The 14161-nt window shown below is 33.7% G+C and overlaps 1 protein-coding gene across 1 annotated transcript in view; it reads right to left on the reverse strand.

Annotated features, from left to right (window-relative positions):
• The window catches only part of Ntan1 (N-terminal amidohydrolase 1), a 60260-nt gene that overhangs the window by 26077 nt on the left and 20022 nt on the right, over positions 1-14161 (reverse strand). Inside the window, exon 2 of the mRNA XM_068762419.1 lies at positions 12420-12475. The gene's annotated coding sequence lies outside the window, so the exon portion shown is untranslated. The remainder of the gene's footprint in view (positions 1-12419; positions 12476-14161) is intronic.

Genomic DNA, 14161 nt, shown 5'->3' on the forward strand with positions numbered 1-14161 from the left:
AGGTTGGCGATCGCAGTGTTGTGTTATGGTACGCAAACGTATGTGAGTAGTGGCAATTCTATATATGCCCAAATATACCGAGAATCAAACCTACGATCGCAGGTCTTCTACCACTGGTCTATCACTGCTCGTTAAATTAAAAATATTTGTTTGGAGAGAACGACGCAGTTTACCGTATTTTACTTCTTTTTCTCGTAACTTCGTGATATCAAACAACTTTCATATCACATTGTCAATGGTATAAACACGTCAATTGCGTAATTAAACAATTATTATTTAGAGATTTTATTACCATAAAAATAAGTTAAAAACATAAAATTATGATAAATAGTGTATATAACACTAATAAACTAACAGATACGCCAAAATAATCATAACAAAATTTACATAACACATATTTTATTGTAAAAAGTTTAATGTTTTTGTAGGATGACTTGCGTGTTATTTGATAAAAAAAAACATTTATCTACGTATGAAAATAATTTACGAGTTATCAAACGTATTATAATTTAAATGTCAATTAAAACATCAGCGTTTTTTTCCTAATGTTAACATAACATTAAGAAGATAAATAATTTATGTTTGTGCTGCATTAAACCGGGATTAATACAGAATGATTAGTTAATTTGTAAACGTTTTAAAAGGGCGAATGTACTGATCATTTGTCAGCAAAAAGCTTTTACACCTATTTCCAATCACCCACTCTTAAATATGTAACATTAATTTATTTTTCTACTGGAATGCAACATGCCAATAACTTCTGATAATAATCTTTGCAAAGAAAGATAGTAAACAATAATTTTTGTCTAAACGAATTGCGGCCGGCCATATATTTTCTTAATATCGATGTTTGATAGGCCATTGTACCTTTTAAAAGTGCGATAAATAAATCTTTGCTTGATATTTAGAATATTTGAGCAAAACAAATCCGTATATGTGCACTGCCCACGTCGGTGAAAAGCAATTACTCGTAGGAAATTAAAAAAATCTTACTTTGTCGTCAGTTTAAAAAAAAAAATTTTAAAATCGAATGTATTGATAAATTCCGATTCAATTTAAAAATAACCTTTTATTTTTGTACCTGTAATTTAACCGAAGATGTACATCTTAAACATCATATCAACTGATAGACGCCTACTACAAGGCATTGGCCACCCCCAGTGATCACCGTAATTAGCGGTCTTGTCCGCATCCAGCGATCTATACTATATTGTCGTTCCACCTAGTGTTTGCTTGGTTTCGGTTGAAGTTGACCTGGGGGCTTTTACAGTTTCATCTTGAAGGATCCGTGAACTTAAAAATAAAACAGAAGATGGACAGATACATTTCAGTTGTACGATGACATTCGCACGTAGTACACCGCTTTACCCGAGTAGAGCTGTCACCACCTAATGACTAACTACAAAGTGTATTTAATAAATAACTAAAAAATATTTTAAGAATACATAAGATACACTATTTTCTGTAACATTTAGTAAAACCGTACCATATACAGCAAAGATAAAATGGAATATTTCATATGAATGTCGATGTATGCACTAAACACTCGAAGTTTGAAATTCGAAACGTGCAGCGGCGAAAACGCGCACGTGTTCGGCGCCATCATAAATCTCTTGCATTGAGACGCCATCCGCTCGTGGGTCGCGCCGATTATCTAATCTCCACAAGCGAAAAGAAATAAGTTATGCCAGCGTGCCGTTTATGCGACAGTCTGCTACTTGACGCATTCGAATCTTGCACCAACAAATAAACAATGTACAGAATGATTGACTTTAAATGTAAAAGCATTGAAGATATAAATGTATAAATTATTTGCTGGGAATTAATGTATAAAAAAATCAGATATATTAAACAACGTAATGATAATATAAAAGTCGTTTTCAAATTTTGGATTACTAGATGTTAAATTAATTATTGTTTATCATCTGTCCCCGCAGATTTTCTTGTTAGAAATATTGATTGACTTGTTGCTTTACTAATATAAAAATAAAATAATGATGAATATTTCAAAGCGATCACATGAAACATAATCATTGGAAATCGGTGTGTATATGTATACACCTATATGTCTTTATTTATATAATTAATAAATTAAAAAGTCTTTCACTAAAAAAATAAAAAAGACAGCAAATGTAACATAATATTTAGCCTCCTTTCACATATACATACATTACGTACATGTATATATATGTAAATATATTTTAACAAAGCCAATGAGTAGAAATAGTTTTAACTAGGGCAAACGGGTTTTAACTGTAATTTAAGAAACCAAGTGAACGAAAATAGTGCCATATCTTTATGACTACTAATTGCTATAACTGACAAAAATGTTAAGGGATCCGCGTTTTGTTAGATTTTAAAATTCTACTTTAAATCCTTTGTTAAGAGTAACGAAAAGATATTATTAATTCAGAAACCAATGTGATCTTATTTACTAGTCGACGAGATGCCTGGACCTGATCTAAGACGCACATCACAATCCTTACAATTTCATAAAAAACTATTTGTAATAATAATCTTAGTAATTGAACATTAAAAAACTTTTTCTGGGTGAGCTTTTTAACCTTTGAGACCTTTAGTTAAAAATACGCACTTCTTAATGAATGCCGCTTCAACATCCTTGCGGATGTAATTTCATAAAATCCGTTCTTAGTTGACCTGTACTCGTCAAAAGAAATATTCCCTCCAAGTTTCTAGCATCTAGGTCTTAAGGTTTCAGATATATCGTGATGAATCTGTACATAGATGGATGTCACATACAGAAAGACGAGTCGGTAGACACGGAGTGGATAGATCTCCCACTAGTTGGAAATACGTTATAATTAAAGACCCGGGAAGTCGCTGGATGCAGGCTGCGCAAGGCCTTACAGTTGTCATCCATGGGGTGATATGATGCTGATTAAAAATAACAAAGAATGGTTGACGTTATCCACCATTAAACAACTTTCAATTAAAAACAATAGAAACTGTCAGGTATCAAATATACAACACATAACGGTAAAAGTTAAAATAATGCGTGCACATCATTTCTCTTCGGAGACAGCTGTTTGCAAGCAGATTAATATCCCCGCATAATACCATGCCGCGGGCTCGGATGCATCAGTTAACCCTGCATCAGACACTTGAGCACATTGTCATTCTAACATAAATAAATAATGTTATTTCCTCATTGCTATTACAAAAAAAAAGTTCAATCTGGTATTTTATATAAAAGTACTCGTATTATGTTTTTATAATCAACTAGCAGTCAGGACAGAAGTATTGCCTTAACCAATTTGAATCTTAAAAGCTAAAAATGGTATTCCAAAAACTATACAATTGTATTTCAAGGCTCTTTATTTTTTACTATATAGCTTTAAAACAGATGACTAAACAGATATCAACGTATTTTATCTCAACCCTTGTGCTTTAAAAATAAAAAATTACTTGCATTTTAACTCTATACCCTTATAAAATAAAATACATTTGTACATACGAAATAATATGTTGTATCCAATTGTGCTGTGGAGGTGTGTAACCTGAGCACGTCAGTGAGGAAGATATATACAAAGAATACTTACAGTTTACACGACACTAACGCAAAGGAACCGACCACATGACTGTTGGCATCCGATTTAAATCGCCGTTCGAATTTGCTTTCGAACCCGCGACAATGATTTGACACAAAAATATTGTAGCCGTGATAGTCAGCAATATGAAGAGTGAACGCAACATGTATAAACATTGTTAGGTAAGTATGGATAATGTATTTCGGCTGCATCCTGTTATGTGTACTCTATATAAGAATATATAAATATAGATCGATAATGATTTTTATTTGTACGGCTTCCCTCTTGGTAACCTCTCGTGCACCACTGCCATGTGTAAGCAGGGACATTATTTCTAATAAATATTCACAATTTTTTTGTTATTTCCATGCTCCTCTTTTGTCTTTCTCATTCTATTCCATTCTTTCCCTATTTTGTTACCTATCATACATCGCCCCTCTCTTCCTTCGCTATACCTCCAGAGTACTGTAACAATTTTAAAATTTTATTTTTGATCTTTATTTCATAATTTTTATATCCATTTAAGTTATATTTGATCGATCAATATATCAAATATCATTAGTACAAATTATTGTGTGATTAAAAATCAAACTCCAGGCAACGCTCCTATCCACAATAATGCGTCATTTCCCGTAATTTATGTGCTGATCATATCAACGAAGGTGGCTTTTTTACGACTGCAAAAAGTTTTCTTATATTTCAAAAGTTTACGATTAGGAAGAAAAGAGGTTCCCTTACAAAGCCAATAAATTATCTTTAACTATTTACAGTGCATAAAAAAACAAGTTTCTGTACATTGTACCTACTGATAGAAGATTCTATGCACAATAATTAAAATATTGGGGGTTAAGTTTTGAAATCCATAAATATGCTTAGTGAACACATAAAAGGCATGACGCCGACAAATATTTCTTTACACGTATTAGTTGGCGAAAGATCTGACTGTACTTTTATACACAGGTATATACATGTGTAATTTGTGAATATCTTGTATCATTATATATTAACACATTGTGACACAACTATGTGGGGCGTATACGACCCCCGCTGCACTACCCGTTCAGGCCATTTGCAGTTCTCATTAAAAAACAAAGTATTATTAAAAAAATAATTGTACGGACGAATATATATTAATCCACTAATGCATATTAAAATTATTTTAAATTATAACTTTTTCCTGCTAATTATAGCTTTGCAGTATTGACAAAGTGTAAAGCATACGTCTTAAACGACTTTTTAAATCTTTAAAGTGTGGGTTGTACACGCCTCACACGGCCTGAATGGAAAATCTTCAAAAATTGCTGTGGCACGAAACGTGTTAAGTGTGTTCTTTCATTATTTATAGTTTATTAAAAAAACAGAACCGATAAATGACATTAACATTTGTTGAATAATTATTTATAATGAAAATAAAATAAACAATAATTTGTAATTGCAATTAACTGCCAGCCGACTAAGGGGTCAGAGACCGGCCACGTTTGAATCGCACTGACAGAATTTCACGTTATGCATTATGCTTGGACGTCTAGATTGCGGAAGAGCAATCGTAAATAGATTTCCCATGATTTGATATACCCTTTGCAAATGTATTTTACTTGCACCGTTAGAGTTGCAGTGAACGCGATATTTGTATATTAGTTTTTATCTTACTAGCTGTACCCTACCAATCTACCAACCTAACCTACAAACTAAAATAAATTTAAAGAAAAAAAAACATTTCAATTCAAATCAGCATGAACTGTCACGGCAATATATGAAATTAATTGGAACGACAGCAGCTTCATCTGTCGAAAATTGGTCATACCAACTTAGAAACCTTCGTGGGCTCATGCACAACAATATTGCTGCAGATCTTCACATGATGAAATGCATAGTTTATGATTATATGAAGGACATACAAACAAACATACTCTTACGTATATTTCATCTTTTTTTTTTGGATGATGTATTACAAATCTATCTGCCTCATTAACAAGCTCACTAGTGCTCAACGAGTCACGGAGAGACCTATACTCGAGATCTCATCGATCAATTCAGAAATGAAATCCGTATATGTACAAAAGTAAATCAACCCAGTGGAGTTGTAAATTGAAGTATCAGTAGACATAGCGATCACATAGCCCCTGGATATTTAAGGCTCTGCAGTGGAGATCACGGATCGGCTAGCGTAGCATAGCGTTCACTTGCAACGTGAACAGACGACTTTGTTATTATCGTCGGAAGACGCTGGAACAGGGCCGATTCCAACCAGTACCATTAGAAATAGGGAGGTCTATATTCAGCAGACGATTTTATTCAATTGAAATAATAATTATAGTAATAAATAAGCATTTAACGTTTAAACATCAAAACAGAATGTTAGATGCTTATCAAGTGCAAATTCTAACACAGTTCCTCTTTTTAATGCAAGATTGCCATAACTCTCTAAGGAGCGTTAGCTTGAACGATCTAAGGTGCCTTCTAGTCCGGTGCAATAGGTTAACGGTTCGAGAATACAAAGCATGGACAGATAGTCGTCGTTTTAACCCAAAGACTTCTTCAGCAATATTAAACCTCCCCTAAAGATATCTATGGGAGAATATAACATAATCGCCACGCTTGGTAGGCGGGTTGGCGAACGCAGTGTGGTATTATGGCAGGCAAAGGTCGGAGCTGGCCAACTTCTAAAAACTTATTTGTGAATTTAGAAACCTTTAGAATTAATGCACAAAGTGTGAACTATATATATATATATATATTGTATCCCGGTAATCGAACCCATGACCGAAGAACGCAATTCGGAGTCGTCTACCGCTGCATCACACATAGTAAATAATAATTAATTTTGATATATAGCTATTCAAATTTCTTAAACGCTTTTTTACGATATTTTTTATTAGGTTATTTATAATCTTTGAAAAGGGTGTACCACATATTTTTCAACAGCAAAAAAGCTAAACATTCACCCTTTTCAAGCGTTTACATCTATAACCAATCACCCTATAAATTACATTTACAGACTTAAATAAAGACCTATTCTACCTCTAAAAATATATTTAAATTCACCGGAAACTTACGAGTATACGAATACGAATAATACAGAGCTGCAAAGAGCTAGCCGGCAAAGCCTCATGGACTGCAACTATATATATAATTGAGGCGGTATGAGCGGCGATAGCTTGAGTCCGGAATCCCAAGCGCTGGGCGGAGCCGGAGAGAACCGCCGATAGATAGCCTGATAAGGCTGAAAGGCTATGCGATAAGGGATACGCATGAACACTTCCAACTCAACATATATGCAACTCAATAATTTTTAATTATAATGCAGCATTAACAATAATATACAGCAATACCTCGCTTTGCATCTATTCGTTTTGCGTTTTTTCGAAGTTGCGTCGCTGCTTAATTAGTACTAATTTTCACAGCGCGTCGTTAGATTTTCGAGGTTGCGTTGTTTTGGGTTCGACTCTTTATTTTTTTTTTTAAATTTTATTATTTTTCTAAAAGATGGCAACACTTTTGTTTCCAATGGCACCATGCCATCAAAACTCGGGGATTCACTTTCTAACTAAAAATCAACGAAATTTAAATACAGTTTTTTTCACTTTGCTTTGCTAATTTTAAGAGTTCAGTTTCAATTACGTAGTGTGTTGTGCTTTTATGAAAAGAGAATAATAAATTTATATAAATTTTTACGTGTTGTTTCTGTTTACAAGAAAGGTAAATATTATTCCAATTTCTTTATTGGCAGAGTTATATTATTTTTGTTCTTTAAATGTTTGGTCAATTTTCTTTTTAAGAAGTAGTATTATCGTGACCCTGGAACCTATCTTCGATCTTTACATGGTTTGTTATAGAAAATCTTAATTCACTTTGCGGCGTTTCAATTTGCGTCGTGTTTTTTTTTTTGGAACGTAACCACGACGCAAAGTGAGGTATTGGTGTACAGGTTATTGTTTGTATTGGTGGGAGTGAACTCCGTGAAGCTAAATAGCAAACAATATTTGTCAATGACAAATGAAACGCATCAATCAACAAAAATAAATCATTAAATTTTTATGCGTAATGTATTTTTGAAATTAGTATCATAATAACAGGCGTTCAATAATATATCCGTTAGACCCAAAAAACTATTTCAATGTTTTTGCAGGGAACTTGAACATACTAAATATATAAAAATTAAAAGGAAGGAGAAATTGTGATTTAAAACCGACGAGGGCTTCGTCCTAAAAATCAAAGATTTTGTGTCTGAAATTCATCGATTAACAATTAGAGATCTCGCTGATAGTGTTGGAATATCACTTGACTCAGCCCAAACTATTTTAAAAGATCTTTTTTGTGTTCCAAACGCGTCAAGCCTCGATTGGTCGATGTCATACTGCATTGGTTATTTGCGATATTTTTCCAAATATTCGACTCGTATCGTTCCGCAACCACTGTATTATTTCTGATTCGGCTCCGTGGGACTTATGGCCTTTCAGCGAACAAAATGCCAACTGCAAGAAAGACGTTTTAATACGACTGAGAAGATAAAAACCAAATCGAAGGTCTTGAAGGTTATGCAGGAAAAAGACTGTTCCGGTTGTTTCGAGAACTGGAAAGCGTTAGCAATAGTGCGTTTTATAGGACGGGTATTACTTTAAAGGGGATGAAATAGATTTTGAAAAATAAGTAATTAATTTACAATTCATAAATTCAATTCACCTTAATTTTTGATCACAGTGTTAAATTTTAAAGTTTTAAAATAGTGCATGTTTCGTTTGCAGTCAATGTGTTGTAAATCCTATATAAAAATCAATGTTTTATTTTTAAATAATAACATTTTGATACTTTAGTAAGGGAAAGGGTTCTTATAATTCGGAATACTACATATTAAAGTTAATCATTGTTTAATATCTATCTGATCATGTAAGCTTCGTAATGCCAATAAATATTGACTAAGCGCGATGAAGTATAATATGCGATGATGTATATATAAGCACAGCGAATTGATTAGTTAAAGTGGCAGGAGGCAGGCCTCATAGAGCGCAGAACTTGTAGCCGAGATGACCACGGACTGACCTGCACAGCGCAGGACCTCCACCAACAAGGTGAACAGATGTCCTTTTAGATAAAAATGCCGATTAAAAAATCTAAAAATGTAAAAGTAATAAAGATTTTAATTTCTACACCAACATATCCAAAGATGTTTTAAAATTAAATCATTCAACTCGTGAATAGATCAATAGACAGTAATAAAACCTCCTGCGTCTAATTCAAAGATGCCTGAAGAGCTTATTTCGCAACCTGTATTAAATCCATCGCTGATTACCCTTCCGAGAACTATGGTCGCTCATTAGGCCGTAATAATTACATCTCGAAATGAGCCAGGAACAGACGAAACCGTTCTTGTCTTACTCGTTCACATCGCCTACGAGTGAACGAGATAGATCGATACTAAGTCGAATCGGAGTCAGATCGAGATCAGTACACCGTTGTGGTATTAGTATTACAAACGTCTCATTATTTATTGCAATATTTTGTGAGACACGAGAAATGTTTATTAGCCGTGTAATGAACTTAGCTGCGCCGGCGCAGTCGCTCCGGGCGACTGCCTGGCACGAGGCGAGCCTGCGCTTAAATCGATACAAATCTCACTCGCTCTTTACGTTTTTGATTTAGATCAATATTAAGAAATTCTCTTATAATTTCTGCTAGATTTCTGAACATTCAGGAATCTTTATATTGTAATTAAAAAGTGCAATATATACGATATGCATTGCAACCACGTATATTCAATTAAAATATATTATTGCTGTAAAACGGCATGGGCAGCTTAGAACGTCTGCCCACAAGGCGAATAAATGACCTTCGTCAAGTTGTCGGGCCGAAAGACGTTGAACGCTGCAGGCTGCTTCCAACCGGTACTATTGAAAGTCTATCTATGATATCCATACTGCTGGGTATAGATCCATACCCAGCAGTGAAGGTTATATAGCAAAAATTTTGAGTGACGAAAACGTAAATCAATTGCATACCTTTTAATATTCTAGATAAGTCAAAATTAATTATTCGACTGGAGTTCTTGATAGCTGTGATATAATTCCAAACTTATACCCTATCCAGCACAATAAGGGAAACGCAAAAAAGGTAATTTTTTCAAGTTTTTTTTTTTAATTTTGGGAACTAGTTTTTATTAACATATAAGTACCCTCTAAAGAAATAAAAGGCTTTAAAAATTTCACATGTCACACGCAGCATCCAACAAAGGTCTTATCAGAAACAATTAAAACACTCGATGACAGCAAACTCTTAAAATAACCATATAACCTGTCACCGCGCTTGACAAGTGTGAAATTTTTATCGTATGTTATTTCTTATGAGGGTACTTACACGTTAATAAAAACTAGTTCTCAAGATATACAAAAACTTTAAAAAAAAATCTAAATCATTCTGTTCCCCTAATTGTGCCATTGTGTGTACATAGTATAGGAATTGCCATATAGCCAATAGTAATTAATAATAAACGTCAAAAAAATGTATAGGCAAAGCTAAAATTATTTCAAATGTTACATATTAAAATTACAGAAATTATAAAAAAAACAATACACTTTTTAAAGGCGTGTTAAAATATCACAAAACGAATGATTTAGATAAAAATAATATATAAGACATCTCTAAAAAAAAACATTTCAAACTTATTATAAAAAAATATCACTTCATTTTGGCAAGGTTTTAAATCATAATTGATAATTTGCATAGACAATTATACAATCAGATACTTACGTCACGTACTTTAAAAAGGTAGAACAGGGTTATTAAGTTACAAATAAATAAACAAGTTACAATGAATAACTAATTTCTTATTTAAATATTGAAGCAAGTGCATCATTAAATAAGAAATCACGCAAGTCATTGCCACAAGCAAAATTATAATTATGAACGTACAACATTTATTATCTATTAATCACCCTTGATTGCGGTGTAACGAAATGCACGTAATGAGACAGCTGATCACAATAATATAATAATTATAAGCCTTGCTCAGTCGAGGCACCTTGTTGAAGCGATAATTAAATAAAAGGCCAGAAAAACGATGCGCTGTGAATAAATATAATGAAGTTACTTACAAGATTTATTTTTTTATTTATTTGTTGAGCAATAGCCGTACAGTTGATACGTGTACATTATACTAATCCGGTCTATTTTTAAAAACACTTTATCAAGTGTCGTAAAAGCATTTAGAAAAATTGTTCCAGTCTAATGAACAGGATGTCGATTGTGTAGTCAAATTCACCCAAATGATTTAATTTATATATATTCACTCATAATTGGAAAACATGACGCTGGTGCTAAAATTAAAAACATTACTTGGATAATGAGACGAAATATATTATAACAATAGCCTTTGAATAGAAAAGAAATATCAGCAAAGAGCGATTACGCAAGATGATTTTAATTTGTTTTTCGCATTGACGCTTACATAATCATTTTAGCAGAGTGTCTTTTATCTCAACCAAGGTCTCCCCAATAATCTTCCTGTTAGAACTGGTATTCATCCCGTGTCTTTCGAAGACCTTAACGTGATCGTCTGTGTCGGTTCTTGGTGTGTACCCCAGAATTATAAGGTCTAGCGATAATTTATTCGTCGTGTATCCGTCTTATCGGTGGGCGTCCTACGGTGTGCTTTCCGGTTAGAGGTCTCAAGTCCAGAATCTTAGGGCATCAGCGGAAATCTATTCTAGGCGTTATGTGACGTGTTCACTGCCACTTCAACTTTCAAATCCGTTAGGCTATGACGTTTACTTTCGATCGTCTACGTATATCTACTTATTCCTGATACGATCTCGTAGATAAATCTGAACATAGATCTTTGACCGAATGTCAGCTGCCAGTGAGGCCCGAATCGTCGTTTAATATAAAGTAAATCATTCACCATACTTCTACTATACATTATTTTCTATTGTATATTATAATTTTTGAGCAATTTAAATACTATAAACAACGTATCACAAATATAGCAAACTGTTAAAGACAATATAAAATCCATTCGACATAAAACGAGTGCCAATATTTATAGCCAATAAACGGAGGTATTTACATAGACGACAGGAGGTTGTTAAATTTTATGACGTCATTGCAAAAACATTAGATATCTAAAAATAAATATTCTGGATATTAGGTTACAATGTCCAACGATTTAGTATTTACAACATTTTGCAAATTATCTTTCACGTATTACACATTTATTTAAACTTTTCATTGTACAACAAAATAGAGAAAAAGGAAATTATTCATATAAAACAGCCAAAAGAAGAAGTTCACATTGCATCCTTATCTCTCAAATGATCTAATGGGTTCGAAACAATGTGTCAAAAACAATGCGATTTTTATAAATACAAGATTCTGTTTCTTACTGTAATTTCACTGCTGCCCAAAAAGTAATTTCAGATTCCGCGGGCTCGAGATAGCAGATCACAGAAGGCGCCTAGTCTAAGACATCTCTTAACGAATTTCGACGACTTCCTATGGATCCTATGCACAGACCGCAACATAATGTAGTAATTTCATAGTAATATCACCAGACTGGGAAACACACAAGATGATCTAAGCTTGGATATCACCCCTCCATAATACCCGCTTAGAAATCCGACACAAATAGGTGTGTTTTCTTTATAACACCAATTCTAGGTATGCCATTTCGATACTCTATATTTTACGTCTCATTATATTTGTTATGGTATTATAATCGTAATAATTTATAGATTAAAGTCAAAACAGAATACTTTCTATACCAATATTTGAATAACTACGTAGTAAACTCAAATACCTTCGACAATAAAACGCTGTCAGTATTTCTAAAATCAAAAACCATTAGTTTAATATAATAGAGTAAAATTAAAAGCTACTTACATTTATGTCAGTTTGATTTTACACGAAACTCTCCATGCGGTGAGAAATCGCAGTACCTATAAAAACATAAGATAATTAACACTTAATTTACACAAGAAAAAGGATCGACGAATGTAGTGATAAGCTCAAAACGACAAAACCAATTCGTGTAATTCTTTTGGAACGTACACAATGTTAATTCTTGTTGAGAGAACACTTTTACTATACAAAGAGTAAATTAAAACATATGTACCTACAGCAAGAAACAATTGACGTCAATCAAAACCAGCAAAAAGCGTAATAGAATGTGTTAAAACAAAAACATGTCTTCACAATGAATAATCACATTATCTATCTATAAATATTTATGCTGTCGTGGCCCAGTGGTAGACACTTGCGATTTTAGGTCGCTAGTTCGATTCCCGTGATGTATCTAGGATTTCCATTGCTCACAAAAGAAACTTTCCAGAGGATGGGCAGCAGCGTCTTTTGCATATCATAATACTAGACAGCCGTCGCCAATACGTCTTTAGGTGAGATCTATGCCTTGCATGAGCGTCTTTAGGCTGAAACACGATTTTATGTAAAAACTAACTGATCCCGCAAACGTTGTTTTCCCAAAATATGAATTAAGTAAGAAAAGGACCAATATTTAGCCACGTCCGCACATTCAGTGGTAGTCGTGCAACAAAGTGCACCGCCCGCTGATAAATGCGTATGCGGCACGACACTTACTTAGGATTATGATATTACTTTTTTACTTAGGATGGACTTCCCAAGGTAACGCCTGATTCCATAAAAAAATATGATTTTTTTTTATTCTAAGTCATGACAAAATAAAAACGAAATTCTTGCAAAAATATTAAAGTTTTTAATTGACAAATAAAAAATAAGGGTGGATCGTAGAGGGGTGAAAATTAGGGTTGTATGTATGCTGTATCATAAAAAATTAAAAACAAAAAATTTTGTCAAAAAATAAAAAAAAATTAGGGGTGGACCACCCTTGACAGTTAGAGGGATGAAAAATAGATGTCCGATTCTCCGCCCTGGCTGATATGTACGCTAAGATTCACAAAAATCGGTCGAACTGTTTCGGAGGAGGTTCAATCATGCACACCGTAACACGAGAATTTTATATATTAGAAGGTGTATGCGATTTTACATATTCAAGTTATCTCTGAATTCATAACTTACGAGTACAGACATGAAATTTGGTAGAATATTCCTTTCGCCAAGTAGACGTCAACTAAGACAGGATTTTAGGAAACTCCACCCATATAAAGGTTTTGGATTCGTTCATTAAGCTCGCGAAGCGTGCGAGGAACAGTTAAAAATAAAATATTGCAGCTTATGAATCAGAAAAGTAATTTTTGTAACAATCATAAAAATGTAAAATAAGACATTAAAATTTTAAATAAAGAGATCATTGTGAGTTACATTATATTTTTTCCTGTTACACCGCAAAAGGCCTACCTTTGTCAGTACGAAATGGAGCATCTAGTAATAACTTGGAAAAAAGGTAATTTTTCGAATAATGTATACAGAGAAAACCAATAGACTGCACAGAAACGGGACCTATGAAAGCCTTCTCGAGCACCCTTGTGTCGTAATGCTAAGCGGATGCTATGTACGAGTGGCGAACGAAGTCGAGGCCTCTGGGAGTTCTTGAGTAGTTGACTAGTTGTTCCATGGAGCGTCAGCCGAAGCGATCTAAGAGCTCGGCTGTCTCCCATTTCGGTATAACAGTAATAGGTAGCGGTGCC

Source organism: Battus philenor, unplaced genomic scaffold (genome assembly GCF_028537555.1).
Source record: "Battus philenor isolate CCGP_79_NKW_IND1 unplaced genomic scaffold, ilBatPhil1.0.hap1 SCAF_16, whole genome shotgun sequence".
Lineage (NCBI taxonomy): Eukaryota > Metazoa > Arthropoda > Insecta > Lepidoptera > Papilionidae > Battus > Battus philenor.